Source organism: Rhinolophus ferrumequinum, chromosome 27 (assembly GCF_004115265.2).
Source record: "Rhinolophus ferrumequinum isolate MPI-CBG mRhiFer1 chromosome 27, mRhiFer1_v1.p, whole genome shotgun sequence".
Lineage (NCBI taxonomy): Eukaryota > Metazoa > Chordata > Mammalia > Chiroptera > Rhinolophidae > Rhinolophus > Rhinolophus ferrumequinum.
The window spans coordinates 13,252,064-13,274,748 of record NC_046310.1 but is presented as its reverse complement, the minus strand read 5'-3'; the positions used below and the strand labels follow the sequence as shown (position 1 = coordinate 13,274,748).

The following is a 22,685-nucleotide window of genomic DNA, read 5'->3' as shown; positions in this document are numbered from 1 at the left end:
ATCCAAGACCACAGAACTCATGTAGGGGCTTTGAACTCAAGCAACCTGAATCTATAAATACTGGCATTTACAGGACTAGTTACAACTATGTCTTGGGAGAACTCAGGGGAAGATGAAAGTGGAATTAGATTAGTGACACAAGACTTCTTGGAGAACTGAGTTGGGCCCTAAAGGAATAACAGGTTTTGGACTGGCAGAGGAGAGAAGAGAGGAAGCAGAGTGAGGAAAAGGAAGGAGCCTCCCGCTGAAGGTGAGAAAACCAGGAAAGAAAGGGGGAACTTTCAAGGGAGATCCAAGATGGCAGAGTAGATAAACACTGGGCCTGCTTCCTTCCATGAACACATTAAAATTACAACTAAATTATAGAACAATCAACCTGGAGAATCATCCAAAGTCTGGCTAAACAGAAGTTTTATGACTAAGGATATAAAGAAGAAGCCACATCGAGACTGACAGGAAGGGCAGAGACACGGAAGTGGCTAAGCTCAAACCTCCATATGGCGGTTGAGAACAGGGAGGGATATCTTGGCTGTGGAGGTTCCCCACAGAGAGGCAAGGGACCCCAGCACCATACCAGCCTCCCCAGCCCAGAGTACTGGTGCCAGGAAGAGGAGTCCCAACAACATCTGACTATGAAAAACAATGGGGATTTGACTGTCTGGGTGGGACAGAAGGCTGTAGAAAACCCAGACATCCTCTTAAAGGGTCCACACACAGACTCTCTGGCTCACATGCACTCACCTTGGGTTCCGGTGAGGGACAGTAACTCAGGGGGTGTTGGAGACATACTGGGGTGCAGACTGACGTGTATGGCTTGGAGCAAAGGCTGGAGGACATTTTCCATATGGGATCCTCCTTTTGTGCAGCTAGTAGGCAGGTGCCATCTTTACTGTGTTGAACCCACCCCCACAGGCCAAATCTGAATCTGATTGGCCTGATGAGCTCTGCTGCTCCACCTGCTGACTCCCTGAGACCCTACCCCACCCAACTCATCGAACACCAGAGGCACTTTCTCCCAGAGCAGCCAGCCCCACCTGCATTGCACTCTTTCCTAGAGAATTATCAGAGTCCATGAACCCTGGCAGGCAGAACTGGCCTTGGTGTGCTCTGAGACTTTTGTTGAGTAGCTCCAGGCTCAGCACTGACACCAACCCAGAGTCTACATTAACTTGGTGAACACAACTCTTCCCACTCTAATGACTTGCTGAGACCCCTCCTCACCCAATGCATGTACCACACAAGGCTTTATCAGTGGCTGAACCTTAAGGGAGCTGGCAGGTGGCAGCAGGTGTGGCAGTTTGTGGAGCTACTCCAGGACCAGTATTGGTGGCAGATGTCCTCAGTTCACAGTGTGGGTTAGCACAGGCAGCAAAAAACTGCAGATCGCTTTGTAGCTCCTACCAGGTAGTCCCTGGCCAGTCACAGGCAGTGGGTGACCTGGGCCTGCACCAGAGCCCCTTGCAAGAGGCCCCAGAACCAACATACTTGAAGGTTGGCTTCAGACCACAGCAGAACACTGTCCAATTAGCCCACAAGCAGCACACCCAAAGGTAGTCTTAACAGGCACCAGAGCACACTGGGGCAAACCCCATTCAGTGCAGTAAGCCCTCTGCACAGCAGCCTGTAACCTGTGGACATGGCCAAACCCCACAGGCAATCAGCCTGAGGGTCAATCCCACCTACTGATGTGCCAATAGCAATCAAGGCTCAACTATAACAGGAGGGCACATACAACCCACACAAGGGATATTCCTAGAGCACCTGGTGCAGGTGACCAGGGAGACTGTGCCAGGGCCCCACAGGGCACCTACTACATAAGGCCACCCAGCCAAGACTGGGAAACATGGCAGATCTACCTAATACATAAAAACAGACACAGAGAGGCAGCCAAAATGAAGAAACAAAGAAAAGAAATACATCCCAAATGAAAGAACAGAAGAAAACTCCAAAAAAATAACTAAATAAAATATAGGCAAGCAACCAACCAGATACAAAGTCCAAAACAATGGTTATAAGGATGTTCAAGGAACTTAGTGAGAACTTCAACAGAGATAGCAAGCATCAAAAAGGATACAGAAACCACAAAAAACAAACAAACAAACAAACAAAAACGCCAGAAGTGAAGAATACAATAACTAAAATGAAGAATGCACTAACTAGAAGGAATCACCAGCAGACTAGATGAAGCAGCGGATAAAATCAATGATTTGGAAGACAAGGTAGCAGAAAACACCCAATCAGAACAGCAGTAAGAAAAAAGAATCCAAAAAAATGAGGATAGTTTAAGGGGCCTCTGGGGCAACATCAAGCATAACATTCACATCATAGGGGTACCAGAAGGAGAAGAGAGAAAGCAAGGGATTGAGAACCTATTTGAAGAAATAATGACTGAAAACTTTCCTAACCTGACCAACGAAATAGTCACACAAGTCCAGGAAGTGCAGAGAATCCCAAGAAGATGAACCCAAACAGGCCCACACCAAGACACATTATAATTAGAATGGCAAAGGTTAAAGACAAAGAGAGAATCCTAATAGTAGCAAGAGAAAGGCAACTAGTAACTTATAAGGGAGCTCCCATAAGATTGTCAGCTGATTTCTCAACAGAAACTTTGCAGGCCAGAAGGGATTGGCACAAGATATTCAACGTGATTAAAAGCAAGGATCTATAACCAAGATTACTCTACCCAGCGAAGCTATCATTTAGAATCAAAGGACAGATAAAGAGCTTTCCTGACAAGAAAAAGCTAAAGGAGTTCATCATCACTAAAGCAGCATTACAAGGAATCTTAGAGGGACTTCTTTAAAATGGAAAAAAAGGACCAGCCTGGTGGCTCAGGCGGTTGGAGCTCCGTGCTCCTAACACCAAAGGCCGCCAGTTTGATTCCCACATGGGCCAATGGGCTCTCAACCACAGGTTGCCGGTTCAATTCCTCGAGTCAAGCAAGGGATGGTGGGCTCCGTCCCCTGCAACTAAGATTGAACATGGCACCTTGTGCTGAGCTGAGCTGCCGCTGAGCTCCTGGATGGCTCAGTTGGTTGGAACGCGTCCTCTCAATCACAAGGTTGCCAGTTTGACTCCCACAAGGGATGGTGGGCTGTGCCCTCTGCAACAAACAACGGCAACTGGACCTGGAGCTGAGCTACACCCTCCACAAGTAAGATTGAAAGGACAACAACTTGACTTGGAAAAAGACCTGGAAGCACACACTGCTCCCCAATAAGATCTTGTTCCCCTTCCCCAAAAAAATCTTTAAAAAATAATAAATAAATAAATTAATTAATTAAATAAAATGGGGAAAAATATTAAAGTTATAAATAATAAAATGGCAATAGCTACATATCTATCAACAGTTACTTTCAATGTAAATGGATTAAATGCTCCACTCAAAAGACATGGGAGAGCTGAGTGAATAAGAAAACAAAACCATTACATATGCTGTTTACAAGAAGAGATTCACTTCAGATTGAAAGACACACACAAATGGAAAGTAATGGAATGGAAAAAGATGTTTCATAAAAACGGAAATAAAAAAAACAACCAAAAAATCTGGGGTAGCAATACTTATACCAGGCAAAATAGACTTTAAAACAAAGACTAAACAAGAGACAAAGAAGGACCCAGTAAGTATTTATCTGAAGAAACCCAAACGCCACTTTGAGGGGACATGTGCATCCATATGTTCATTGCTGCACTGTTTACAATGGCCAAGATGTGGAGGCAGCCTGGGTGTCCATCGATGGATGAATGGATGAAGAGGAGATGGTACGTATACAAGGGAATATTGTTCTGCCATGGAAGGAAATGGGTTCTTGCCTTCTGCAGCCACATGGATGGACCTGGAGGGTATTGTGCTGAGTGGAGTGTATGACAGAGAAAGACAGATGCAATGTGGTTTTGCTTATATGTGGAATCTAAAGAACAAAATAAACAAACAAAACAAAACAAAGGGGGGGAACTTTCTTAGGGGGAAAGGAAACTAGAGGGGTACCCTTTACAAACTGCTTCTTAGAACCTAGAATTTCAACCGGGCTGCATACGAGTAACGTCCCACATGTTTAAAGAACTCACCATAGTTTACAAAATGCTGACACAAAATTTTCCCACCCAATGATGACGAGAGGCCACATTTAATGAGCAAGTTGTCATAACCAAGTACTAAACTTGGCTCATTCCAGCCTCAACGTGACCCTATGAGGCAGGCTCTAGTATTGCCCCTCCTAGAGGAGAAAACAGAGGCCAAGGTCAGCAAACATGTGGCAACAGCAGGGTCTGAACCCAGATCTAACTTTGAAAGTCATCACCCAACCATACAGTCCTCAAAACAACCTACTGAAATTGTAGCAACTATGTAAGATGTCAGAGGGGTAATCGATTGGGGGAGGGGGGTTATTCACAATGTAATGGCTAACTATTACATTGTTTTGTACACCTGAAACAAAACAAAAAACAAACAAAAAAAAAACTATTGAGTAAGCAGGCCATTAGTAGCATTTGTCAGATGAAGAAACTGAGTCTCAAAGAGAGCAAGGAACTTGAGTAAATTCACTCCACTGATAACCAAAGCAGGTTTTGTGACACCTACTCCTCAACTTGCTCCTACCCCCACCTCCACCCAACTAGGACAGACTGCCCAGCACCCTTCTTCCTTCCTGTGAGGGGGCGTAAACTGGGACTCCTCTTAAAGAAGGGAACGCCTATTTGCCTTCCCAGGACTGAGGGGATCTCTCGGGGCTCCCCGAGCCCCACCCTCCTGGAGCTGGTTGCTGTGACTGCAGCGCAGCCGCGTGTTTGTGCCTGCTGGGCTGGGCCTGTTATTTCACAGTAGTTGGCACTCTCACCCGGGCCTCTGCCAGAGGGCTGGGTTGGTTTTCCTGTCTATCTCCTCTGCAACAGCTGTGTTTTCAATAGGGAGAGTCTCCTGCTTGCCTCTCCTCATGGGAGGACCCACTCCAACTCCCCGTATTAAACACTGGGCTCCCATGTGTGGCTGATCAGGGTTGTGTGAGGGTAAGATTAAAAGGGGGGGCCCAGCCCTGTGCGGTAGATGGGGACCGAGTGCTGAGTTGGGGCTCTCAACTGGACACCCTCCCTACACAGGCCTCCCTGAGGTGGCAGCCTGTGCCCCCAGGCTAAGAAGCTCAGCACCAGGAGACCCCATGGGGTTCTGGGAGGGACAAGCTTCCCACTGCAGGGGGAGGAGGACCGTGGGCTTTGTCAGTGTGAAGCCTGAGACGCTTCGACAAAGCAAATGAAAAGGAGGAGAGAGACAGAGACAAAGGGGAGGAAGGAAGAAACAGGAAGACGAGACAGAAAGGAATTAAGGGCCGAAGACCAACACAGGAGAAAGGGCGCCAGTCCTGGTTTTCAAACAAGTATGAGGCCCGTGTCTCAGACCTGCTTAATATTAATTCCACTTATACAAAATGAAATTTTATACAAAATTGAGTACATCATGGACTAAAGCGCGTACTGACTTTTAATATAAAAGAAAGACCATCTTCTTTCATATCCGTCTCCCAAGAGGGTGGGGACTTCATCCTTGCAGGAGTCTCCCAGGTTTCCTGCACCTGGAATCTCCCTGGGAAGAGCTGTGTGCCTTACAGTAGACACTGCGCCTCCCCCCTTCTAAGGTGCGCATCCAGCGCTTCCCACCTTGCTCCCGTCACCCCCACCGTTCCCATCCCATCACCTCAGCCCCAGCCCACGGCGCCCTGTCCCTCACACATTTCCCACCCATCTCACCCTTCCCTCCACCTTTCCTGCCTCTCTGGCTGTGTTCTTACCAATCACATGGTTTTTCAATCCAGCCCTTCCTCTCAGTGGTTAGAGAGGGGTAAACGCTTTCCTTTACGTTTGCCAGTGTTTAAATGGCTTCTGAAAACACCCACTGCTAAAGACTATTAAAAGGGAGACAGTCCTTTTCAGCTGCTTGTTTATGAAGACCTTAGCAGGGAATCTAGGCAGGGTGCTCAGAAATGACCAAGCCCGTTCACCTGGCTCACGTCCCCCCTCCTCTAACTCCTCCTAGTGGAATAGCAATCCACCTCCCCGCCAGGTTACCTGGACTCAGAGAAAGGCTTGCCCCTCCCCCCGCCCACGCCAGGAGTCTCCGGCAGCAGGCAAAGTGGAGTTAAGCCATGGGCGAGCAAGGCTCCAGAAAAAGGCTTTCAATTTCCGTGGCACAGCTGGGCCTCTCAGGAGGCCTGGGCTTCCTGGAGCTTCTGGCCCGAAGGATGAGTCCTCCCTCCACGACGTCCACGTGCAGTTTCTACAGGGAGAGACCCTCTGCGTCCTCACACATCATTTCTGGCCACAAGCTCAGACCACACATGTTATCTTAGCAGATGTTTGCTTGGGCCTCTCATTTCCATTTCATCCAGTAAAATGGCTTGATTTCTCCAGTTTCTGAGGAACCCGGGGAGACGAGGGCCTCAGTCTCTGGGTGCCATACTCAGCAGCACTCCTGGGTTCTGCCCACGAGTGGTTTCCAGAAAGAAACCATCCTGAACAAGGCCCAGAGGCTCTTCCACTCGTCTGCCCTCCCCAACATTCCTCAACACTGTCCCTCCAATGTCTCGTTCGCCCCTCTTCCAATCAGAGTCACCTCTCACAGGGACTCATCTTCCAGAAAAGTATCTCTTTGCAGACAAATTTCAGCAGAAAACATGTCAATGCTTAAAAACATGAACTTGAGCAGGAAAACATCTACGTGCAAGTCTCTATACCACTGTCTGCTGACACGTGACCTTGGGCATCTCGTCTACACCGCTCCCTCTCCACCCAGGGTCCTCATCTGTAACCTGTGTCTACCTCAGAGTGCTGTTGCCAAGACCAAGTGAGATGAAATCAAATGATGTGAGAAGAGTTCTTAACAAAGTGCCTTTCCCACAGTAAGCTCTCAATAATATTATTACTCATGACCAGTTATTCAACACTCTTAAGCCCCTACAATGAAGAAAGTATGAATCTCCCGATCTTAAGAGATTTTCTATCCAATGGAGGAATTATATAAATAAACAAAATTGGATATAATGCTGTAAAATAATTAGATATATATCATACACACACAGAAGGTGGCAAAGAAATGTATACACATTTTAAGAAAGGAAAAAACTGTATTAAAATTTCAATACTCAATATATCCCGATAACAAAAGATGAATACAAGTCACGTTTGACTTCTGCGATTACAAGAGGTGCTCAAAGTGGTTCCCATCAGTGTAATTTTAATACCGTTTTTTCCTTTCTTAAAATATGTATACATTTTTTTGGCACCCTCTGTACACATTGACCTTTGCCCCCAGTTCCTACTAATGTTTGGTCTTTGACCCCGGTTTCCTGGTTCCTGACACAGAGCTCTTAAAAACCTTGTGAGTTCCTGAGTGAGAAGAGTGTCTGACACAGAACTCCTAACTCCCTTGGAATTTCCTGGGTGATTGGTGTGCCTTTTGTTCTAACGCGTGACTCTTAGTGGGTTCCTGGATGGGGGCTGGTCACCAGAAAGACTGAGCCACAACTAGAAGCTTAGAACTTTCAGGCCCAGCCCCAGTCCCTGGAGAGAGGAGAGGGGCTGGAAATTGAATTAACAACTGATCGTGCCAATGCAATGAAACCGACATAAAAATCCCTAAAGAATGAGGTTTGGAGAGCTTCCAGGTTGGTGAACACATCCAGGTACCAGGAAGCTGGTGCACCCCATCTCCACAGGGACTAAAGCTCCTGGGCTCAGAACCATTCTGGACTGCGTCCTATGTACCTCTTCACCTGGCTCTTCATCTGTATCCTTTATTATATCCTTTATAATAAACCAGTTAAGTATGTATTTCTGTAGATTCTGTGAGCCCTCTAGCAAATTATTGAACCCAAGGAGGGGGTCGTGGGAGCCCCATTTTATAGTCAGTTGGTGAGAAGTACAAGTGACAATCTGGGACTTGCAATTGGTATCTCAGTCTGTGGGACTGAGCCTTAACTTGTGCAATCTGATGCTAACTCCAGGTAATGTCAGAACTGCACTGAACTGTGGGACACCCAGCTGACATTAGAGAATTGGTCCCTGTGTGTTGGGGCAGCGGTGGGGGGCGGGATCTGGTGGCAGAAGTATTGTGAGTGTGAGAGTAAGGGCAAACACACCACTTTTTTCTCGACAGATGCAACGTAGAATTAATAAATGCAGTTACGCGTGAGATGGGAGCATGGTGGACTCTGGGGAACAGAAGAGGAGTCATCTTACCAGGAGAACGGAAGAGACAAAGCAGTAGAGGTAGCGCTTGGAGCCTGTGATCAGTGGGAGCAGGTGGTACATTCCGGGAAGCAGCAGGAGGAAAGGCATGGAAATGCGAAGGGGCAGGGTGTGTGGAATGAACAAGGGCTGGATGCTTCCTTAGGTCCCAACCCTCCTTCCTCCTTCCTCCTTCCTCCTTCCTCCTTCCTCCTCCCCAACAGCCTCAATGTCCATTTAGGTATCAACCCAGTTCTGGGGAAACTGTTGATGGAAGGGGGAACCTCGCAGCAGGCAATGAGTCAGCACATCCCATTGACCACAGGGATTGGCGCAGGGGCAGACATATGACAGAAACAAGTCTAATCAGATTGAAGATGGATTAGGAGCGCTGGGGCAAAGACATTCTCTCTTTCTTTAGAGACTTGAACAAAGAAGCCCAAAGTCTAAGAGTTGCTGGCAGCCATCTTGGGACCATGAGAATCAGATAGAAAGAAACTGGATCCGTGGGGAAATTGTTGAGCTGCTGGATCAAGCCTTGCCTGAAGCTCATACTGATAATGAACTTTTCTTGAGCCAAAGTAAAAAAAAAGTTATTTCTACAATAAGTAAATAAACCACTGTATTATGTAAGCCATTTTGAGATAAGTTTTTCAGTTTCTTGATGTTCAAGAAATGACCTGAAATCATGCATAGCAGGAATTGTGGATACATTGAGGGTCATAGTAGACATTGAAAGTAGAAAGAATTAGAGAGTTAAATCATGAGAGGCTTTCCTTGCTCCATGCTAAGGTGTTGGACTTTATGTAGGCAGTGGGGAGACCCACTGAAAATTGTTGAGGAAGGGAGTGGTGTGATCAAATCTGTTTTAGGAAATTAACTCTGATGGCAGGATGAATGACAGAATGGAGGGAAGAGAGATTAGAAGAAAAAAAAATGTGAGTAGTAATGACCCTGGGAAAAAGGCGTTTTATCAACTACTCGCAAGGTCACAATGCTGGAAGTGGGCAGGGGCAAGCAGCAAAGATGCTGGTGTGGCAGCCTCTCTCTTATCACTGCCAAAGGCCTTGCCTTGGAGCTGAAGAATCTGGCGAATCCAAATCTTAATATTGCAATACCTCAGAGGGCTACCCAGTTGTCCCAGAAGTCTCAAAAAAACAGGAAAATTATTTATTTTAAAATCTAAAAGTTAATTTTAATTTACTTATATTTTTTAAACCATACTTTTAAAGGCTGCGGAAAGAATGCACCCCCAAAGTGTTTCCACCTCCAAAAGTTTGTAAATCACCCATGTAAATCATAATGCTCCCGCTCCCCTCCCTGGTGGGCGCAGCGGTCACAGCGCGGGTTGCCAGGTCCCCGGGCAGCTGCCAGTGTGCCTTCTGGAGCCTGTGGACAGTCAGGGGCCTCCAGAGCTGAGCTTGCTCTGTCCCTTCCATCCACGAGAAAATACAAATCTCTCCTGGCGCAATGCAAGCATCTTCATTTTCTCTTACTGCACTGGAAGTGCTCCGTCCCTACTGCCCGTACGGCCGCTCCCATCCCCCCCACCTCTAGCGCTGCCTGAGGCTGATAACGCCAGAGCACAGGGTTCCACCCCCTGCCCCTCCCCCCACCCCACCCCACCCTCTCCCGGCCTCGCAGGCGCCTCGCCTGTGGTGTACCAGGGGTTGATAACCTGGCAGTTCCCCTTATGACTTCTCCCCAGTCTCTCCCACAGGCAGACTGCCACCTGCATTCCAAACTGACTGTTTAATTTACATAATTCCAATCGCTTCCATGGCCAGCTTCCTGTTTTTGTAAACTCCTGTACAATTTTTTCATTTCATGAGAAGCAAGAACCTGGGCTGGCCATCACCCTCTCCCATCCTAGTCCCTCTGCCTCAAAGGAGACAGGGAAGCATCTATTTGATGGTTTCCCTTCTTGTTTTAGAAACAGCAGCTTAAAAAACATCCAGTGGTTTCCAATCTAGAGAATTTCATGCAAGCTTTTGACTTCACTGGTTTACTGGTTTCCTGTGAGCAGAAAGAAGTTTCAGGCTGAGTCAGAGGAGAGAGCCAGGCCCAGCAGTGATTCATTGGTGTTGCTAATGACACCCCTGCCACCACCACCAACCACTGTCTACACTTCTTCTGCTGGGGCCTCCATGTGAGCCTAACCCTGGGAGAGCAAAAAACTGAGGCTGTTCCCCTAGTTTTCTCTTCCAGATGGTGTAGCAGGAGCAGAAATGAGCACAGGCGAGGCTGGCCTCGAGCTAAGGAGACCAGCCGGGCCCTGAATCAGGTGCTTTCAGGGCTGCCTAGGAAGGCCTCGCTGCTTCCAAATAACTTCCCACCCTCCCTTTCCACAGGGCCTGCAGACTCCTCCCTCTGAACTTTCGTGGTCTTCCTGAAAGACACAAATAGAGCTTCAACAGGCCACGCAGGTCCTAATGTGATTCATGTGATGAACGCTGGAAAACACCAATCACTGGACAAAAGCACATGGAAGAGATGCAGAAGTGATAACCCAAAGACAACCAGGCCAGAAAAGAGAGGCAGGGAAGAGACACCAATGTCAACTACTTCTCAGTTTTCCCCAGGACCAGGCTGCGCTACAGGATCAGCAACGGGCAAATCCCTCACCCCTGCACCATGACTCGAGTGTGGGCATTTCTCCTGATTCCAGGGTTCCCTTGAGGGGCCTCAACAATAGGAGCCCACACAAGAGCTGCCTTATAAATGCATGGGTGAAATAAGGGGGTTCCAAACCTTGCCGTAACCACAACAACGAGAAAAGTTTATAGTCTTCATACAGCTTCTCCTGATTCTAGAGATGGAGAGTGAAGACAACTCCATGAGTAAATGCCCGGCTGGTCTCCTTAGCTCTTTTCTGACTTAATGTATCATACTACATCGCGGTATAATTGATTAATTCCTAGATTCATGAAAAATCAAGATATTCACAAAACATCAAATTCACCAGTTTCCAGTATCAATGTGGGTCTCAGTGGACTCACTGTGTTGTGTGGTCACCACGATCACCTAATTCCATGTGCCAGTAGCACTGAAATGGGCAGATGGGAAAGTCCTCCTCACAGCGCCCCTGCCCCACAGCTGAATGGGCCAGTCAGATCCCCCTCCCAGGTGGATGGTAGAGGGCAGATGCCAGAAGACACGCGCGAGAGGAGGCTGTCAGCAGACGCCTGAGGAAGCCCAAGTTCTGAGGTCCCGAGAAGGGAAGGTAGTTGCTCGGTAGTGGTTGTGTTGGCGCAGATCAGTGATCAACAAACGCCCACAGCTGGCAGGACAAGGGGCTGAGTTGCAGGAATCCCACGAGATCTCGAATAATTTTTCACTTCCTGGACCATGTTCCACTCCACACGACCAGAGCATATCCTCCTGCTTAGTTGGTACCTCTCTCCCCATGGATATCTCATAAACGTCTTATCCTTAACCAAAAGAAAACTGAAATTCTCCCCTTTTCTCCTCTAGGTCGGCTCCCTTCTCCCTCCCCCTCTAGCCAATCCTCCAAACTACTCACTGGCCTTCTTCCATTTTCTTTAACTCGCTCTGCCCCTCCTGCACCAGAGAATTCGGGAATGCTGGGCCCTCCCCTGGGAATGCTGCTCCCCTTACCACTTCCCTGAGCCCCTCTTCTCCCCTCAAACGCCCTTCGCCTAGGAAGCCCACTCCTCCAGGGATCTCAGCTCAATAGCACTGCCTGGGGGAGGACCCCTTGGAGCAGCGATGCCTCTTCTGTGCCCTCCTGGTGGCACCAGGCACGGCTTCCATGTAACACCTCCCAGTGCTGTCACAGCACACAGCTGGTGTGATCACTTCATTAATGTCTACATCCAGGTGGACTCAAACTCCACAGGGCAGCGACCCCGTCTATTCTGGCTCACCTTTGTACCGCCAGCACCTAGCACAAAGCCTGCCACCTAGCAGGGCAATACATATTTGATGAACAAATGAATTCAATATTGTTTTGTTTTGTTTAGGGATTGATCAATTGAGGTATAATTGACATATGACACTTTATTAGTTTCAGGTGTACAACATAATGATTCAGTATTTGTATATATTGCAAAGTGATCACCATAATAAATCTAGTTAACATCTGTCACCACACATAATTACCAAAAAACATTTTTTTTTCTTGTCGTGATTAGGACACAATCCCTAAGAGCTCTCTAGGAGAAAGTGGCTGTAAAAAGAGCCTCTAAAGAACCATTGGAGTTAAATTATAGAAACCAGTATTTACTAACACCAAGATGGTTATACCACATTGTTTCAGCCTCAGCCACAAGCAAAGGTTTGGCAAGAATGTGAATTCAAAAATAGGGATTGTCAGGCAATGGACTTGATAAACCAGTTGCTACTTTTGGTCTATTCTATCATCTTCCCCTTCCTGCTTTCAAAATGTAGGCTGAAGGAGGACCCAAGTGCGTGACATTGACTATTGTCAGACACATATTCTCTCAGCCTGCAGGTCTGAGAGCATTGGAAGGACACAGGGATAAAGTGGGAGGCTCGGCCTGCTAAGGAGACTAAAGTGGAATTAGTTCACTCTCATCACTTGGACTAGACAGCATTTCAAGCGGCCCGGTGATTTTTTAAAATTCTGTATGAAAATGATTTGAGATCTAATTTTTCAAGGTCCTTTTAGTCAATTTTATCAATAAGGGAAGTGAAATACCAACATGGCTAATAAAATATTCAGAAATTCTATTACCACCGCTTTTGATGAAACATCTATAATGAGACATATTTAGAAATCAATCCTGATGGCTTCTGAAGGACTGAAAGACATTCTTACTGATTTTGCCGTTAATTGGAAGAACCACATCTGATTCCACATTGTTCTTTCTCATCAGATCAATACATTCAAGATTACTAGCTGTTAAAATGCTGCAGTACTGCAGCTATTTTACATAGTGTTTTGGTTCTAGGCAATAACAAGCACAGAGTAGGGTCCATGAAGGAACTCTTACTTGTGTGGAGTGGAGAGGAGGTTATGGCAGCTCTTCCAGGTGTGCAAGAGAAAGGACTTGAGTCTTCTCTCTCCCCACTCTCCTCACCTTCAACCTCCACACACAGCGTTAGTCCCACCCTTATTACTGGGCACCCAAGAGGGAATGGGATCTACCTGGATTATCTCCAATACATGACAAAAGCAAATCATCTCCCAACTTACAGTATTTTTATTGTAACGGAAACAAATCACTTGTGATACACCTTGCAACTCATCTGGGCACCTGGTTGAGAAACTAAATAAGGAGTTGATTGCTTTCCTGGAAAAAAAAGATTCACTGGTTTCCAGCCCATGTTTCCACATTACCACTCCCTGCTAACCAAGGGGATATAATCTGACTTCCTTTCATCCTCTTTGTGGTTCTATATCACTTAACACAATAGCTGTGTTCCTGAAAACCTGTGTGCATTCTGTTTCTTGGAAACAGTACCAGATTTAAAAAGCACTAAGGGAGCTTTCTATTTGAAGGAATTCTACACTCAGCAAATATCAAAACTATGGCTAGAAAGTCTTAGTGGCATCAATGAGAAATGCTTATGACTCACTGTCAAGAGGAAACAGTCATAATCAAAATTCTGTGTACACTACAATGAAAATTTTTAAATAACAGATATACATGCAAGAAAATTTTGGAAGAGAATTTATCAAAAATGATCACAGTTACATTAGGGAGTTGGAATATGGGCAAGTTTTTGTTCTACTTTCCGAACTTTCTGGAATGATGTTTTTAAGACTAAACATGTAAATTAAAAGAATTCTGAGATAAATCTTATTTAAAAAGTTGAACAATTATTCGATGGTGCTATCAGTCTGGATCTTTCCATGATAAACTTCATTTAAATTGGGCAAATCTGTGTTCGGAAGGTTTTAAAAACCATTAACATAAAATTTAAATTTAACAATTAGAACAACCCTAAAGTCCATCAAAATTAAGGTGTAAAGAAGAAAAATACTGCGAAGCTAGAAAAGGACTCTACTGCTCTGAAGACAATTCCTGAAGCAGTTTTCGTGCACAGGACAGGCTACGACAGGAACCTCTCTCACCTTTGTGCTTTGTTCTGCACTGGGAACCATCCCTCTTCTCTCCGCCCTGCCTAGATGTTTACTTCTCATTATTTTTGCTAACAACACTCATACCCCTTCCTTGAGCCCTTGGGGCAGACTGAAACTACATTCAGAGAAGCCTCCAGTTCTCTCTACCCAAAATACATACATAAATGCACGTGCGCGTGCACACACACACACACACACACACACACACTGGCTAACCTTTCACCTTTGAGAGCCCCAGGTAGGTTTCCCTGACCTTTTGATTTACTAAGGATAACTTTAAAGGCCAAAAAAGGGCTTTTATATTTCCTTATGCTCTGCAAATAGCAAATTCTAGCATATCTGTTACACAAATCAGTCACCTACCCAGCAACCTCTTCCATTACCCACCATATCACATTTATATACAAAGACTCACCAAATAACTTTCAACCAATTGATCCCTTTAAAAAAAGAAGAAGAAGAAGAAAGAGTTCATTTCCAGGTTTAAAATACCCTTGTCGACTGGTGAAAAATAAAACACACTTTATGGGATGAATTAAAGGCTCTGGCGGTCAAGGCCCTCATTCACCAGGGAAACCACCGACTAAGTCCTTGTAAGTTGATTAGCTAGCTCACTCTCCTCCATTGTGGTATTGTTGGACAGTATAATAAAATGGCCACGGTCGTTCAGTGTTGCCATCGACAAATGGTGTCTGCTTTCCCCTTACACTTGCCTGAAGGCTTCTGCTAAAAACTCAAAAATAAAATCAAAACTTTTGGAAGTAACCTCAAAAAGTGATGCAGCAAACACGGTAGAGGTACTCTTCACTACTGGTATTACAGTGACCACGCTCATGGAAGCAGACTTCCCAGTCGGAATTGACATCATTTCCACCAACACCTGTCCGGTCTGTATCAAAGGACTTGGTTGGGATTTCCAGAACTCTCAGCACAAAAACAGACGACTTCATGAATATAGGCTGCTTAGCCCAAGATCAGCAAAATAAAAAATTCATTACCTGAGAGTCTGTGAACTGATTTAACTGTGGCTAATGTTCTACTTTGTGCAGGTGTATGAGGAAATATCCTTTTCTTTCTCCTTTATCTCTAACCATCAGTTTGACAGGACGTATTTATATAAACTGGAATAAAACATTCTTTAAGTGGTATGTTATTCCAACATCCGTCTTAGAATTCAGGGGGAAAAAGACTTGTGAGAATTCTTAGTATGTACTTTGAACTAGGAAACTGAAAGAAAAACTTAAAAATAGGGATTCTTTAGAATATATTAACAGACTTTATCTACAAACTACCCAAGACAATGGTAACAATGGTTAAATATTATTCACAATGTTTAACTAAGTTCCTCTAGTTTTCATGATCATGTAGTTACTAACTTAGGCTCAATAAAAATCGTCTTCTTTCCCATAAGATGAACCTGGATAAAAATTTGCCACAATAGGCAAGACACAAACCATTAGGTATGATAAGCTACTACTAGGATCAAGGAAGGACTATTCTTTATACGTTAAAGGGAAATGCCCACAAACAATGTGTGGTGAGTGTTGAACAACCAGCTCTCCAAAGGAAAAAGCAGCACTGCTTTGTAGCATTTGCCAATTTCTGTGGTGTAACTACTCCCAGCATAGCCAGTTTCAACACGAGATCACTGAACATGGAGTTGGGAAGAGACACGCAAAATAGTACCCCATTGAATAGTATTTCCACCACAAAGATATAATAGATATAAATAACCTCAGGAGCATACCTAAAAATAAAACGCCATACAATAATTAGGAAGTGATGGGTTTTGAGTATTTATTACTACTAATTTAAATATAATTTATTTAATTGTAAGTTATAAAGGTTAATGTCTAGTAATGGCTGTGTTTAACAAGCAGCTTACAAAGTTCCTGCAAATTTAACAATCAGCTCTTATTGACCAGTATGAGCCAGTTCCAGCATACCACTCCCAGATAATTGTCCTGGAACTATTCTATGGCTTACAGAATATCACCTTTACAGGTAATAAAGAATTTCCTAGCAGGTCAGGAAATTGGCAAACTTGAGAGTCTCCAAGAAAGGTTATACTTACGGGCTACTGCAGGCAAACCTCATAGGAGCAAACTGGATGGTCTTTGTTCCTTACCTCAGCAGCTGAAAAGGCAATAAAATAATTCTGATACATAAAAGTAAATTACAACTGCAGAGGATTTACAAGTTAACTCTTAAACCAAAACGGCTCTGGTTACATTAATACGTAACAAGGATGTCTTTGTATATTAACATCTCTTATACTCTATGTAAATGAAACTGGTTAAATAAAACAAAATACCAAATGAGTTACACTGCATCAGAAAATCTCCAGGCGATTTAGGAGGTCAAATCTGCATGTTAGAGTGGGACTTGACAACCAGGAGACATTGTGAAAACACGACGACACCCTGCTAAGCTGCCGTCATGGGATGTACCTCCCACCTGAACAGTGGTGGTGCTGGGGTTGTGGTCACTTTGAACACAGACTTTTAAAACAAACAAACAAACACACAAAAAACCCAGGATCATTCTGTTTATAATTCTAGTCCCCCAAATATGAAAACCTTGAGCCTTTCCTGTAGGTTACTGACTCCCTAACAAAAACGTCCTTGTTCCTAATATTTGCAGTGTTGACGTCTGAAGATATGACTCTATGTTTATAACTATTAAAATCATGCAAGAAAATTACTGCTTTTCTTCATAAACAGATTGATGGTAATCTCGGAGGTTTGGTCATTTTTTTCCTTTAAATACCTGTTGCATTTTTTATTCCATAAGCCTATCTTTCTAACGCCTAGACTCCCTTGCAAACCTCTCTATAAGTTTTTTCTTTTCTAAGTGTTTTTTTCTCTGAGTTTTTCTTTGACAGTCTTTTGCTTATTTGTCCCTATTTTTTGGCTCGACATACCTATCTAGTTTCTGCTCCTGTCATGGCCACGTGGACCTTGTCGCAGATAACGATAAACTCTGGGCAACATCTAAAAATAACTCTGGAGACATGGGAGAGCAACCAAAAAATGGTAGATACTGGTAAAGGATCAACGTTTGAATGAAAGAAAAAGCACTGGGTGAATTTCCCATTTTTTATGGCGTTTATCCTGAGGGAAGTCTTCAAATTGCACTATGCAAGGCAGCTAAAAGTCAGAAAGAAAACCCAAAGTCTTACTGGCTTGAAAAATCAGAGGACAGAGTTTGAGGGAAACACACCTCCTCGGAAGCAAAGGGGGAAATCCTACAAAGTAGACAGCCAAAAAGGAGGAGGGCCAAACGGTGTGTATAAATTCTGCCCAAATCTATGGCTGATGCCAGAACCACATACTTGTGAAGCAGACTTGAAGCGAGCCAACTAAGACTAAAAGAACTGAGCAGAAATTTGAGCTACCATTCACAGCAGAGAAGACAAGGTTTACAGTTTGAATTCAGCCAAGTTCACTGCCTACTATTAAAAAAAAAAAATACTCTTCAGGGAAACATCGCTGAATTGAAAATCTTTACAACATATCATTTGCAATGTCCAGGATAGAATTCAAAATTATTGAACATTCAAAGAAACAGGAAGACATCATCTATACTCGAGAAAAAAATCAAGTCAATGAAGATCAACCCTGAAATGATATATTGGAATTAGCAGACAGGGTTATAAAACAATTATTTTAACTAAGCTCAAGTCATAAATGAAACTATGCTTGTAATTAATGAAAAAATAGAAACTATCAGCAGGTAACTAGAAATTATGAAAAAGAACTAAATAGAAATTCTAGAACTGAAAAACATATATCTGAAATGTTAAAAATCACAGAATGAAGATGACAGAAGAAACAGTCAGTGAACTTGTACACTGATTAATAGATTAATTACCTAATCTGAAGAGCAGAGGAAAAAAACATTTAAAAATTTAAAAACCTCAAGAACCTGTGGGACATTATCAAAAGATTTAACATGTGTACAATTGGAGTCCCAAAAGGAGAAGAGAATAAAATGAAGCAGACAAAATATTTATGGCAATAATGGCCAAACATTTCTCAAAATTGCTATGTCCCTCTCTAGACTGCAAGCACAATGAAAGCAAGGAATTCCGAGTCAATTATAACTTTTCTTTAGTATAGTCTACATAGCAACTAACAATGTTAGGCTGCATAGTAGATTCTCAAATAATACATATTTATACATTCAGCCTCCACAATAATTATTTACTGAGTGCCTACTGTGTGTAAAGCGCAATGAAAGGTGCTAGAGACAGAAAAATGTTTAAGTCACAGCCACTGTGCTTAAGGAAGAAACGAGAATTTGAAAAAGAGAAGAGGAAGAAGCTCCACTATTTCTTTTTGAGGAAGGAATGGGTTTCCAATGGTCTTTGTTTTTCATCCTTTGCAAGGCAATTCATCGTGATTTGATTTTACTTGCTTATAACAATCCCTGCTAAAAGGAGAATATAACATTGTGAATGCAGAAGGAGAAGGGATCTCATATCAGCAGGCGATGGTTACAGGTATATCTTTTTTAAAGCCCTTTCAAACAGTCCTTTTCTCCCCTAATTTTGTTCATTTAGGACAAAAGGGGAGCCTTTTCTATACAATTTTCACTCTTTTGGTTTGAAGTTGCCTTTAGCTTTTAGGCAGATTAGACACCTGCTGATGATTAACCATGACATATTTTGATACTTCAGTAAAATATGGGGGAAAACAGCTGAAAAGGACCATTTCTCCACTTTGCGAAGAATACATAGAGGTATGCATACCTCTCCGAAACCTAGAGAATATAAGGTCAAAAAGATCGTGTGTGTGTGTGTGTGTGTGTGTGAGAGTGAGAGAGAGAGAGAGACAGAGACAGAGACAGAGACAGAGACAGAGACAGAGACAGAGACACAGAGACATGTACACACACAGAGACAGACTCCTAACATTCCTTTCTCTGGGTGAAACCTTGAAGCACTTCCCTCAGTCTGTTTTACAAACTATCCACTAACAGTTAGTGACTCTGAGAACCAGCCTGTCCACAGGTAAACTCAGCAAACCACCCCAACAGAGATGCACTGGTCTGATATACTCATTTCAAGTCTTACCGTGGACGTGAGGACACGGTTTTAAGGCACAAAGCCCCAACGAGATTCCTATCGTCATAAACCATAAACTTAGTAAATCCCCTTGAAATGAGCTGCTGGAAATGTCTTGTTTCTGTTATAAAATAGAATTCCTCCATTAAGATATAGGCAGAAATTAGATTTTAGAATGTTTGTAGGAGCCTCTGAGTCCGGGAAGTGGCATTTATGAGTTTGGTTATGGATGTGTCACTGGCGCTTCAAGTGACTTTAGTCAGTATTTTCGTCTCTCTGGTGCCCATTTAGTCAGTCAGTTGGGGATAATACTCTTTGATATCCATTTCACAGCAGCGCTGCATCTGTCATAACCATAATAGCTGTCATTGATTGAGTTACCACTATGCACCAGGCACTGTAATAAGCACTCTGGCTGCATTATTTCTAATCCTAACAATCATCCTGAAGGTGGGTGTTATTCAATTTACGGATGGTGATACTGAATCTCAGAGAGGTTTAGCAACTTTGAAAAAGTCTCACCAACGAGTAGGAGGCCAGGATTCTGTCAGATGCCTCTCACTGCATTTATGCCAGCTTGCTTTTATTCATGAAGCATAGCTGATCTATAAAGAACACTCAAGGTGTACATATACTCAGGAAAAAAAGAAGAGAGCTTAGGAACTGCATTGAAGGAGTGTCAGTCTAGATGAAAGATGAGATACGGCCTTGATCAACTAGAGACTGTAACCGAAGCACAGAGTAAAAGTTACAGACTGCACTTAAGGACTGTGCGCAAAACACAAAGCTAGAGTATGCGAGGTGAGTGGGGTGTCCCCTACAAATCACAGGAGACTCTTAAGTTTTCAAGTTGTACGCACCCTAACCTGGATAATAAACCAAGATTCCAACACACACACACACACACACACACACACACACACACACACACACGACAAAAATGGTGTGCATCCCCTAACACACGATTTCTGATGTCACTTCAAAATCAGTCCCTAACCTTTGCAAATCAGAAACATTAGGAAAATGCAGTTTCACAAGTCGACGATTGTGGATGGGTACATGGGAACTCAATGCCCCACTCTCTTTCTCTATTTTTCCAGGCTTAACATTTTCCATAATTAAAGTTTTAAAAGAAAGAAAGGGGGAAGAGAAAGAAAAAGACAAATGGCAGTCTGCCTGGGGGTGAGATTCTGATACAATAAATGAATTATGAAGGAGTTTCTGGGATTTCAAGAAGAGAAAACTCAGGGAAGAAAGAGGAAGATCCTCTTGTTAAAACCTGAGAGTGTTTTTACAAAAAGTAAGGGATTCTGAATGACCAAGAAAAGCCAGCATCGTAGAAGACACACCAGACTGTCTCGCTATGGAGGAGCTAAGTGACTACGGAAGGTGCTCATGGGAAAAAGGTGGGTTTGTAACAGAGAGCTGTTTCCAATGAACTTAACTGTATCCCAGAACAAAGTTAAAAAATACTAATAGAATATGCTAATATATATATATATATATGTATATATCTCAAAAATATATCTATACCGATGCTTCAGGGAGTCAGTCTACTTAAGCACCTATCAGGTACCCGCAGTTATTTATTTTGTCCTAGTTGATGTGGCTGTTTGCTGCCCTTGGCACGAAATGGTCAACTGTAGCTGTTAAGGTTGTTCTTTCAATTATGACTTGTAACCAGTGATTCTCAATCCTTTTCAAGTTAAGACACTGTACCATTGCTTATTTGATTTTATGAAACTCTTTCCCTTTTCCCCCATACAGGGAAGCACTTCTCTGATACCAAGCCAAAAACCTTATGAAAAGAAAAAAGAAAAAAGGAACTACAGACCAATATCCATCATGTGTCTTTATTGTCCCTCATCTCCCCTATCTCCAAATTTAAACAAAAGCAAAGAAACACTAATATGTGCTTATGAAATTCCAGCTCCACCCCACCCTCACCCTGAGATTTAAAATTCAGTGATTCTAAGAAGATAGCACAAACAGATCTATTTTATTGCGAGCACAGAGTCCTACCAGAAGGAAAGTCCCCCCAGAGGTTCAAGCTGTGTTACTTCTGTCCTTCAGTGAGCGCTCTCTGCCCCTATGCCACAGTGCACATGAGAACAGGAAAACACCTGGAAATGGCCGAGGGTCGCTGGATGGGTCACAGTTAGGTTTGGCTGTGGGTAACAGAAAACCCAGTCGTTTCCACACTTGGGTTGACTGTCTCCGTTTACTGAGAACCGGAAGTAAATGGTCAGGAACTGCGCTGGCAGCTCTGTGAAATCATCAGGGTCTCAGCCTTCTTCTGTCTCAAGCATGTGGCTTCATCCTCAAGGGCACATGACAGGTCTGCATGGATCTTTGATCTGAGCAGTAGGAGTGAGGAAGAGGGCGAGGCAAAGGGAGGTACCATTACTGTCATGACAGGTAAAACTGGTGCTACCCAGAGGGAGAGGTAGGTCAGCAGGTCAGGTGCCCGGCCATTTGGAGTCAGAAAGATGGTGAACACTGGCACCAGTCCTGGGATAGCACTCGTGCTGTCTTGCACCCTCGAGGGCGCTCCCTAAGAGAGCTGATCACCGGGGCGCAAACATGTCCTCTGGGTATAAGGACCAATAATTGAGTGTGGCACTAAGATTTGCTTTCCTGGAAGTGCTGCTGTGAAACAGCTCCACTCCCATGTCCAGATCCCACCCTTCAGGGGCTGCATTTCGAGTGCAGGCAGGGCCTCCCCTCCCCATGGACCAAATCCGGCACCGGGAGACTCCACGGAGACGCTGCCCTGAAATGCGTTCCATCTTCCTGTGAGGCCGCCCAGCTGCCCAGGGTTTCCGGGCCACCAGTGGTGAGTGGGTGACTGGGCACAGTCCAGCAAGAGGAGTGTTTGCTGTTCCCGAGCAATACTGGAAGAGTGGTTACACTCCACGAATCCATAAACGTAGGTATGTTGTCACTGGGGGTCGTGGGAAAGCAGTGGGAGGTCTGTTCAATAGTGGAAAGAAATGTTGCTATCAGACAGTAAGAAGCATAGAGAAGGTAGTCAGAAAGGGGTTGCTTTCATCGGACCTGGCTCTCCTACCTGCCCGCCGCAGGCCACATCCGCCCCCAGCCCTGCTCTCTGATGTTACACCCGGGGAACATTTGCCTCGCACCGAGTGGCCTCGCCAGGCCGTGTGAAACTTGGCTCTTGGTGGCCTGGCACCAGTGGCTGGCTCTCCAACTGGAGACCCTCCATTGAACATGACTTGGGGAAGTGGGCAGCCCCCCCAACAGGCGTGCTGCTCCTGCCCTCACTACCAGGACCACCAAGGAAGCTGGGAATTTTCCCTGGCTTCA

General features: G+C 44.4%; 1 protein-coding gene across 10 annotated transcripts in view; it reads right to left on the bottom strand.

The window, feature by feature from the left end:
• Positions 1-22,685, bottom strand: part of CNIH3 (cornichon family AMPA receptor auxiliary protein 3) — a 181,209-nt gene that overhangs the window by 142,225 nt on the left and 16,299 nt on the right. For 5 of the 10 annotated variants that reach the window (XM_033099728.1, XM_033099729.1, XM_033099724.1 and 2 more), the window contains one exon: positions 16,365-16,426. The exons of 3 other annotated variants lie outside the window; for them this stretch is intronic. The gene's annotated coding sequence lies outside the window, so the exon portion shown is untranslated. Of the gene's footprint in view, positions 1-16,364; positions 16,427-21,481; positions 22,332-22,685 lie in introns of all 10 variants that reach the window. 2 more of the 10 variants (XM_033099725.1, XM_033099723.1) reach the window with 1 other exon arrangement.